This window comes from Lipophrys pholis, assembly GCF_963383615.2.
Source record: "Lipophrys pholis genome assembly, chromosome: 2".
In the NCBI taxonomy this organism is placed as follows: Eukaryota; Metazoa; Chordata; class Actinopteri; order Blenniiformes; family Blenniidae; genus Lipophrys; species Lipophrys pholis.
This window is the reverse complement of record NC_137636.1, coordinates 34,205,104-34,216,366: the sequence shown is the minus strand read 5'-3', so window position 1 is coordinate 34,216,366 and position 11,263 is coordinate 34,205,104.

The following is an 11,263-nucleotide window of genomic DNA, read 5'->3' as shown; positions in this document are numbered from 1 at the left end:
TAGAAAAAATCTTTTAAAAAATATTTAAAAAAAATAATTAAAAATCTCACTTCACCTTTGACTAGAGGGGAAAACAATCCATAGACAAACACAGCCTGCTTTCTTTTTTCATTTGTGGACATTTTGACGTGCCATTTGTGCCTGAGTAAGACCTCAAAAGGTCGAAACGTCACGCACAGGCACGTTTATTGACTTTTATTTAAAACCGGAAAGTGGTAAATGACTTTTTATTTCTTGTTTTTAACCTGAAGTCAGGTGTATATTTTATTTCATTCTATTTCTTACTTTAATTGAGGTTTTTTGGAAGCCAAAAATCGGTATATTATTTTAGATTTTTTAATTTTCTTGTTTTTAACCTGAAGTCAGGTGTATTTATTTTAGTTTATTTCTTTATATCCTATGAATATATACAATTCTTGTTTTGAACCTGAAAAAAGGTATATATAATTTTATTATTGTTTTTTTTTCCCCAAACAAAATTTATTGTGTAAATACACACATATCTAAAAAGAGGGGATGTCTTATGACAATTGGACAACGGTACGCTATGGGAGATGCCGTGACCGGGTCTCCGAGCGACAATCGGGGCGTTCGGCGTGGGTTTTCGGGGTACTTGGGGAGGGACAATGCCCGAGGGATGGACGGTGCACCCCCTGACTCCCGTGGATTCGGGGGTCAGGGTCAGTTCCCTAACCCTACTGTCTGTCTCTTTTACTGTCCCACTGTCTGACAGTGAGACAGAGACAGTGAGACAGTGACTGTCAGACAGTGAAAGAAACAGACAGTGAGATCTTGACAGTGAGACAATGAAATAGTGAGACAGTGGCAGTCAGACAGTGACAGTCAGACAGTGACAGTCAGACAGTGGCAGTCAGACAGTGACAGTCAGACAGTGTTGGGCCCAAGATTCCACTGAACACCTTCATGCGGTTCCTCTCCCCCAGAGGGAGAGACACTAAGAAGAGAAACACCAGGAAAAATGGAACAGGCCATAAAACAGCAGGGACGAAGGCTGGGAACCATTATAAACTTAGCAATGAATGCAGAGTTTCTCGCTTCCAGCCTCTCATTGGTCGAACCGACCCGTACACCACAGGTGTCCAAAAATCAGACTTGGATGAAACCCCCCTCCAACTAATGCTCAGCGCCTCTGCCCCGAACTGCCGATGGACACACACACGTCTCTGTGGCATCGGAGAAAAAAAGAGCGTGCCAATTGGACCTACAGAACCAAACCAAGGTTCAGCCCGCTGGATGAGCAGAACACAGTTGGATTACTTTTTCTTCTTCTTCTTTACCCTTTTCTGACCCTTGGGACGCGAGCCAGCATCTCTTCGTTTCAGCTGCACAGCGCTCCACTCCACTCTAGCGGTTCGGGATTTGGGACACCGAATCCAGACCTGGTAAAGAACAAGTTACCAAACAGCACCACTCGATGTGGAACAACCCACTAGCGAACAGTAAGATAGCTTTTGTCTGAGCAGCGTTGTTAAAGTAGTCTAATGAGCAATGTGCTTTAATGTGTCACTGATAAAGTCTGCAACGGAGCTGCTGTCTGTTTGTGCACCATCGCAAGTACGAAACTCCGTTCCTTCACCTCAGACACAGTAGAGATCCAGGTGGGCCTCCAGAAGCCACTTCGGTCTCTGTGTGAAGGAACTGGGAATCGGAAACGAACTTTGTCGCCAGAACTCTCCTTTTTCTCTCTCTCTTTTACTAATCCCGACTTCGCATGCGCACACTGCGCGCGCTCGTCACTGTTATCTAATCGAGATCAGATAGACGCTCACACACGCACAGTCACAAGTAGCAATCAAACTGCTACCTTGTGCTGCCGGACACATCTGTACGGTCACCAGAGTACTAACTTCATGTTCCGACATCCAGTTCAGATTCCGGCGTTGAGAACCGGGCCGGCAAAGCCGTCCGGTCGTCACGTGACCTCGGGAAGCATCTCCCCCGCAACGGTTCTGCGTTGGTAAAATCGTGCCACCATTTTGGCTCTGTGAGACCCCACCCCCACCAGTTGTTAATGAGTGAACGACAGTTTACTTCCATTAATAATTAAAATTTTTCATAAAATTACTTCCAGTGACTTATTACTTTCAGTAATCTATTACCTACAGTAATTTAATGCTAATAATGTGATGGCAAAGTACCCAAAAGCAGAGGCGGGTAATCAGAGGTAAAAAAGGAACACTTTATTCTCCGCAAAACACAAAGCGAGCCGGAGTACGGCTGAAAAAACAAAACAGGAGTGCAAGCAGCAAGCGTCGGAGACGAGACGGGAGGCGACACCAGGACCACTCAGCATGATCGACAATAATCCGGCAGCGCCCTTCGATCAGCTGCCGGCTTAAGTACCATGCTGATCATGATCAGCCTCAGGTGTGTGTGCTTGTCCCTGGAGAGTGCAGCACTAAGAGAAGGGGAGAGAGAGAGGAGAGATGCACCACACAGGAAACACAGAACATCACAAATAACCAATCATAAATTCCAATGACAGTGAGACAGTGACAGTGAGACAATGACAGTGAGACAGTGAGACAATGACAGACAGTGAAACAGAGACAGTGAGACAGTGACAGCGAGACAGTGACAGTCAGACAGTGAAACAGAGGCAGTCAGACAGTGAGACAGTGACAGTTAGGCAGTGACAGTCAGGCAGTGAGACAATGACAGTGAGACAGTGAGACAGTGAGACAATGAGACAATGACAGACAGTGAAACAGAGACAGTGAGACAGTGATAGCGAGACAATGGCAGTCAGACAGTGAGACAGTGACAGTGAGACACAAAATAAAAGATAAACTTCTTTGAAAGTCAATACAAACATCTGTAAGTGACCTGTGTGCATCATGGCTTCACATTTCATGTCTACTTTTCATAATTACCAGTTAAATTGCTCTTTATTGTTATTTTGTTGTTACCACATGTCCTGTTCTGATGCACTATGATAGCGAGACATTGACAGTCAGACAGTGAAACAGAGACAGTCAGACAGTGACAGTCAGACAGTGAGATGGTAACAGCGAGACAGTCAGACAGCCGTGCAGCTGTCTTCTCGTAGGAGCAGAACTCAGGAATGTTGCTTCCCACACCAACAACCAAACTGCTAAACAAAAGACAGACTTTGTTGTGCCATTAATTGCACCCCACCCCACTCCACTCCACTCCACCACACACACACACACACACACACACACACACACACACACACACACACACACACACACACACACACACACACACACACACACACACACACACACACACACAGTGGATCCCTCAGCTCCGCCTCCACCATCAGATCAAATTACCGTCGACCTCTAATTGATATGAACAACAACAGAAGAAGTTTGCTAATGAGGAGCATGATGGTCCAATCTCATCACACTCTGGAGTAGCAGGTGGAGAGGGAAGAGGAGCAGGAGAAGGAGGAGGAGGGGGAGGAGCAGGAGAAGGAGGAGGAGGAGGAGGAGGAGAAGGAGGAGGAACACGAGAAGGAGGAGGAGAACGAGGAGGAACACGAGGAGGAGGACAGGAATGAGGAGGAGGAGGACAAGGAGCGGGAGGAGGTGGACGAGGAGCAGGGGGGGGAGGGGGAGGAGCAGGAGGGAGAGGAGGAGGAGGAGGAAGACAATGAGCAGGAGGGGGAAGAGGAGCAGGAGGAGGAGGACCAGGAGAGGGAGGAGCAGGAGGAGGAGGGTGAGGACAAGGGGAAGGAGGAGGAGGAGGAGCACGAGGAGCAGTAGGAGGAAGAGGAGAAGGATGAGGAGCAGGATGATAACCAAGACGAGGAGCAGGAGGATGGTTATGTCATGATATATTGAAATATAATATAAGTCATTTGACTATACCAACCAGAGGAAATCAATGGTATTTGATGGATGAAGGTTGATGCCTTCAAAATAAAAGATAAACTTCTTTGAAAGTCAATACAAACATCTGTAAGTGACCTGTGTGCATCATGGCTTCACATTTCATGTCTACTTTTCATAATTACCAGTTAAATTGCTCTTTATTGTTATTTTGTTGTTACCACATGTCCTGTTCTGATGCACTATGATAACCACAGTTATATGAAATCCAAGGATCCAGAGATCCAGTGACTCATAGAGCTTTTCCACCAAAAAGAATCAGGTGCTAGTTCAGGTCCGGTACCAGGGCCAGTTCTTAAATGAGCACCGCCAAAGAACCGGTTGTTTTTCCATTGTCAACGGAGCCAAGTGAGAGCCACGTCATTGCGTCACTCCAAAACATCGTACGTCACTGATTTCACCAATGTAGCACTCATACAGGACCGAGGAGACGGATGATATTCATTGGTTTGGTCCGGGTCGCTCCATCTAGTTTGGCCTGAACCTCGGATACTGACCAAAGAGCCAGAACACGTTGAGTCTCCTCGTCGCTCCATAGGTGTTCATTCACTTCCTTCTTGCTGTAGCACGGAGCCCCGGAGTGGCCATAGAGAGAAAAAAAAATTATAATAATGCGTGAACATAGTGAATTTCTGCTCCTTTCACTTTATTTCTGGACGTGTCTGAATCAAATGCTTCAACATCGGGGAGGAATGTAGGTGTAGAGTGATAGAACGAAGCTCTACAGCCGTTTCCAATGGCAAGCTATGTAAACACACGCTAATTAAAGTTCTCTTTTACATGAAGCCATTAAAAGGCTCATTACGTAGCTAAAAAATCCAAGCTTTCATTTACAGTAGTATGTACTTTGTTTTGTAGTTGCTGATGAACCAAAAGTATTCATTATAAAGAAGTTCTGTGTGTAGTGTCAGGGATTGCAGGTGGTGTGCGGATGGACCCAAGCACAGACTCACAGAGTTCCATAAAAACCAGAGTTTATTGAAGTCCAGGGAACACGAGGAAACGCAGGGGACACAAGGGCGACAAGAGGACCAACGTGATAACAAGCAGACAAGACGATCCGACAAGGACAACAGAGTGAGAAGGTTTTAAATACACAAAGAAGGGTGGACACAGGTGGAACACAACGATGGGTTAATTGGAAACACGAGGTGAGACACACAGGGTCAGGCACAGAGACCTGACAGTACCCCCACTTCAAGGGCCGGCACCTGACGATGATCCTGTGATCCTGTGATCCTGTGATCTGTGATCCAGTAATAGTAATAATAATGCATTGGTTTCATATCGCACTTTTCTTGACACTCAAAGACACTTTACATTGCATTACTGTGATACTGTGATCCAGTGACCCAGTGATTCTGTGATCCAGGGATTCGCTGGGTTATCGTCATTTTCAGCGAACGTGCACCTCGTCCGTTCACATCTCAAGTTTTCTCCCAAGTTCACCACAGGGAACATTTCTCCACTTTGGAGCTCAAAAAGAAAAGATTTTCAGACTCCTAAAACAATGATTGCATGAAACGGTGTTGAGAGGATGAAGATTCATGAATATTAAGACTGTCCTTGAGTGTTCGTGTGTGTGTGTGTGTGTGTGTGTGTGTGTGTGTGTGTGTGTGTGTGTGTGTGTGTGTGTGTGTGTGTGTGTGTGTTCTGTTGGAGATGTTAAATGAGGTAGACAAGGCTTAAATCCTTCACTGGGCTCTGAACTGGCTCACTCCTGTCTTTCTAACACATTGGTGGGTGGGGGGCCTGATAGTAAACCCCCCCTCCCCCCCAACAGTTTTCTGGGAGGGGGGGTTCACACAGCTTTACTCCTCACACCCTCCCCCTCCTTTGTCGACACAGCCACAGCACCCTCCTCCTCTTCCTCCTCCTCCTCCCTCATAGCATCCCCTGCTGCTGTGGTTGGGGTGGTCTCTATTTCTGCTGTCACCATTCTGCTGGACAAGATTTCTGAGGCTGATATCTCTATCAGCCTGAGCTACAGCCTGAGCTACCTCTCTGGCCATTGCCTCTCCTTCTCCTGCTCCCCCTCCTGCTCCTGCTGTTCCTCCTGATGCTCCTCCTCCTGTTCCTCCTGAATCTATCTATGTTTCTATAAAATGTTCTATGTTCTATTTAAAAGGCATTTAATTGGATTAAAAGCAGTTTTTCTAAAATCTTGTAAAGAAAGTGAGTTGGATCCCGGTCAGTATCATCAGGAGTCTTAAGGCCCCTTCATCCTCCCTTTTGAACCCATAAGAACAAGAAGAAGATTCGGCAGTGACGTCAGCCAGCAGCAGAAAAAAAAAGCTTTTTCGGCAGGACTGTTCATACTCCGATAAGAAGCTGCCGAACTCGCAGGCCACGCCCCCTCGCAGCAGGCACAAGTCTGTGAAGCGGCGTTTAAACTTTTCAACTGCACAGTTTATTTCTGGCCTCCAGTGCTTTCAGAAATACATTTCTCTGAACTTTTTCAGTAATAAAGAGTTTTTGTCTGAGCGCCATGTTAGTCCAGTTTTAACTACAGGAGCTGACAGCTGTTCGTGATGCGTTCAGGTGCATCACGTCAGCCTACACTCCGACATTTTAACGAGCTGCGGCGCTCGTACAGTAGCGCTGTTACAAGCTAAATATGATTAAAATATTATCGATAGTCATGAGCGAACTAGAACACGCATGCGCAGCACACGGCAGTGCAGAAGTTTCGGCAGTGCGGCTCCCACACAGTTCGGCCAGGGCGGTTGGCACAGCCCAAACTAATTTGTTCGGCCAGAAGGAGCTGGCCGAAGGAAATGACGTCATTTTGTTCGACAGGACCCCGCACTGCCGAACTTTCGTCTTGTTCTTATGGAGTATGAAGAGGCCTTTAGGGTCTAAGTGACTCTTCTTCAGGAGGATCGGGGTCCGAGGTCACCACCACTGTTTTAAAGGCAGCAGGGAAGAAGCCTTGTTCCTCATGTTAAGGGTCTAAACCTGGTGAGGGAACCGGGTCTGAAGGCAGCTTGTGGTGAACTCAGTAGAAAACTGGACCGAGTGTCTTGGCGTCAACAAGGACTAAACTCTGCAGGTAAAATGGTTCAGGTGTGTTAAAATAACCAATTGAGATAAGTTCTTACAGGATCAGTTGTACTTCTGAAGTGTCTGAAAGTTCTCACATGAAATGTGTTAAAATCCTGAAGGACTTTTTTTTTTAAATCAGTGTTGATTAAAAGGCTGATGTGTGAAAGAGAACAAGGTTGTTTTTATTATCTGAGATCAGCAGTGAAAAGTGGGAGGCTCTTGATTGTTTTACTTGAATATTGCTGATGTTCACTTGTCTGCACTCCTGCTTTGGTTCTTCAAGTCTTTGAGGTTCCTTGTTTCTTCATGGAGGTTTGGTTTAAAATGATCCACAATAAAACGACAGGAAGCAGGTAAACCTTCAGCAGGATGGGTAGAGGTCACACCAGAGGTCACGCCAGAGGTCACGCCAGAGGTCACGCCAGAGGTCTAGCTCGAGAAGATGGCCAGGTCTAGGGTGTGACCTCTGTTGTGAGTGGGCTGTGAGACATGTTGTTTATGGCCATGCTGTTTAAAAGTTCAAGAAAATCATTTGCAGTGCGGTCAGATTTATCAATGTGTAAGTTAAAATCACCAGTCATCAATATGTTTTTGGAGTATATGATAGATAACAAGTGGGAGATTTGACTGATGAAAGCAGAGGCATGATGAAACTTGAGGGCTGCTGTTCAAATGAGAAACTCAACAAGAAATGTCTTTTTGAAAATTGAGTTACAAATAATGGAGGCCGTGCCACTTTGTTCCGTCTCCTGACTGAAGTAGAAAGTTAAAATGTTGAGGGAGCGTCAGTGAAAACAGCTGGACCATCAGATATGTTTTAGTTCAAAACAGGAAGATCCGATAAGATCGTTCATAATAAAAGTCTTGCTGCAAGAGCTGGAATGTTAAAGGCCATGAGGTCATTAAGTCATGAGGTCATTAAGTCATTGAGTCATGAGGTCATGAGGTCATGAGGTCATGATATCATGAGGTTATTGGACCTGGTGTGTTGGGTTGTGGTGAGAATCAGTGAAGTTCAGGGAGTGCGTGAGGTCATGAGGTTGTTGGACCTAGTTTGTTGGGTCGTAGAGAGAACCAGTGAAGTTCAGGGAGTGTGTGAGGTCATGAGGTCATGAGGTTGTTGGACCTGGGGTGTTGGGTCGTGGTGAGAATCAGTGAAGTTCAGGGAGTGCGTGAGGTCATGAGGTTGCTGGACCTAGTGTGTTGGGTCATGGTGAGAACCAGTGAAGTTCAGGGAGTGCGTGAGGTCATAAGGTCATTAAGTCATGAGGTCCTAAGGTCATGAGCTTAGTGTTGTTGGACCTGGTGCTGTGTTGGATAGTGGTGAGGACTGGAATTGCAGAGGAGACACATTCTGGATGTGTTGGTATGAGAAGTGGAGAGTTGATGGAGAGCAGAGCAGTAGGGGGCGCTGTTGCAAGAAGATGTGCTGTGGTGTGATGTGGTGAGCGAGGTAGACAGGTGTGGGGGTGAGCGAGGTAGACAGGTGTGGGGGTGAGGTAGACAGGTGGGGGGGTGAGTGAGGTGCCTGTAACTGGAAGGACCTATCAGTCCTGCGTCACACACCGACCGTGTGGTGAAAGTTTGTGAAAAGTGCCTCGCCAGGTCAGGTCAGGGTCAGGGTCAGGGTTAGGGTTAGGTCAGGTTTAGGTCAGGGTCAGGGTGGGTGATATGGTCTGGGTTTCCTCCTCAGGTCTCACTCTTTCCTGCAGCCACAGGCTACTATCATCAGCTGTCACTGTCACTCTGCTCTAGTTTGAAGACATTAAAAAAAACAAATGCCTGTAATTTCATTGTTCTTGCTGAATGAATTCATTCTGGTTCTGGTTTCCTTTGGTGAGTTATATTGAATTTCCCTGCTGAATGTATCTTTGCTTGGCGCTGCATTCATCCAATCACCCCCCAGTGTTAGCTTTTCAGATCTGCGAGGGAAAAGATTTTCATCTGCAAACAAACCTGATAGAATTCCTTGGTGGGCTGACACTGTTTGTTATTGAGCAACTTAAAATGACACAGTCTGCAGGGGGGCCTGCCAGTGGACGATGCTCTCCATTAGCTGTCAACAATGACCAGTGGGTCCACCCTCCCATGGGACTGGAGGCAAGGCATCGTCTCGTCCCGGAGCTGGCGAGGGGATCACACAGGCTCCATTGTCTCCAGCAGCCCGGGCTTTTATTGTGGCAGCGCCTCTGGGAAAGGACGAGCCTTCACATCCGTGCTCTCTTGAAGAATGGGCTCAGACTGTAAGGACGGGCCCAGGAACACAGAGAGGCTATGGAGTAGATTTGGAATAGACAAGTTTGGAGTCCCATCCTAGACCTCCCTCTCCCTTCTCCACCTCGCTTTAATAATGGCGGGGCCTCGTCATTATTTTGGGCAGATGGAGACGGGGGCAGGCGCTGAAAGGAGTTGGTGTCACTCCTGAGGAGAGGATGGTAGGGATGACAGAGAAGAAAAAGCGAATCAGAGAAAAGATCAAAAGCAGAAGCTGGGCTTTCACTGGCCTGAAAGTGCTAAAGAGGATAAGGAAGGATCGGGCCGGGGTCTCCTGTCCTCTCTGGCAATTAGACTCAGCTGATGGAGAGAAAGGCGTGAATGGCAGGGTTCAAGGCCCTCTCTAGGACTCACACAACGGGACGGAGTTCTTTCCCCGACGCCTCTTTATCTTCCTCTCCTTTCAGAGTGTCAGAAATGCTGCTGAAATATCTCTCCAAAAAGACAGCACAATCCCCATTGCCAAACCTTAATCACGGTGGCTGATGAGATTGGGGGGGTGTGGTGTGTGTGTGTGTGTGTGTGTGTGTGGGGGGGGGGATTACGACACATTCTTTTCACAATTCATCTCTACACTTTATATGAGAGCAGGATTCAAGGGCAGGCAGTGGGTTTAGGTGTGATCATTAAATGGAACCAATCAGAGTGGAGGTATTATATTATTAAATACCACAACCAACTGCATGTCGTTTCATTTTAAAAAACATTGAAGGTTTGGGTGATTATTAGTGTGATATTACCCACACAATGTCAAAAACCCTGAAAATAACGAACGCTGATATAATTTCATGTCTCCTGCGTTCACTGATCAATCCGTAAGTACACAGAGCTACACAGAGGAACACAGAGCGACACAGAGGGACAAAGAGCTACAACAAGCTACACAGAGCGACACAGAGGGACATAGAGCAACACAGAGGGACGTATAGAGACAGAGAGCGACACAGCAACACAGAGGGACAGAGAGCAACACAGAGGGACAAATAGAGACAGAGAGCGACACAGAGCTACAAAGAGGGACAGAGAGCTACACAGGACACAGGGAAACAGAGCTAGAAAGACGGAGAGAGAGCTACACAGAGTGACATAGAGCAACACAGAGGGACAGAGAGCTACACAGAGCTACAAAGAGGGATAGAGAGCTACACAGAGAGACACAGGGAAACAGAGCTACAAAGACGTAAGCTACACAGAGTGACATAGAGCTACACAGAGGGACACAGAGCTACAAAGAGGGATAGAGAGCTACACAGAGGGACACAGGGAAACAGAGCTACAAAGACGTAAGCTACACAGAGTGACATAGAGCTACACAGAGGGACACAGAGCATTATATTGTTGCTCTTTATTTATTGTATTGATCTTATTTTTTCATTGTATTGTTTTTATTTTGTCGTATTGTTCTAATTTTACTATAGTGTTCCTATTATTTTATTGCATTGCTCTCATAATTTCCCCACCAGGAGATGAGACTGTGCCGCTCACCTACAGAGAAGGTTCATGAGCGTTCTTCAGCGTTGTTCGCATGATTCAGGACGTCCACCAGAAGTTTGATCACTTCAGTCAGCAGATCATTTCCACTTGAATTATGGCCTGGATTGTTTCCCCAGCAGCCAGAAGTCATCAGCTCACAGCAGCAGGAGCTTCAACTGTTTGACTCAACAGACCCAGCAGGACCAGAAAGTCTCCCACTGTAGCTAAAGAACTTTTTACTTTACAGAGAAAAATAAAACATGAGCATGGACATGAGTTTTAAGGTTTTTTCCTCCATGAAAATTGAAATTTAAACTCTGACAAGAATGGAGAAATTCCAACGGCCACAAAGTGACAAACGCTTTGGGTTCATGAGTTTATTCAGTCACAACAAGAAAAAAACAGTTGAAATTCTTCATGAGGAAAAATCTAGGAGCAGAAAAATTCCGACACAGTTCCTCACCGCTCTGCCACAGCGGAAACAGATGAAAACTAACGTTAATGTCAATTTTAACATTAACACGCTGACGTTGTTCCTTCTTTTTACTTGGTCAAACTTTATTTTGAGCTCGTTTCCTGTAAGCTCCAGA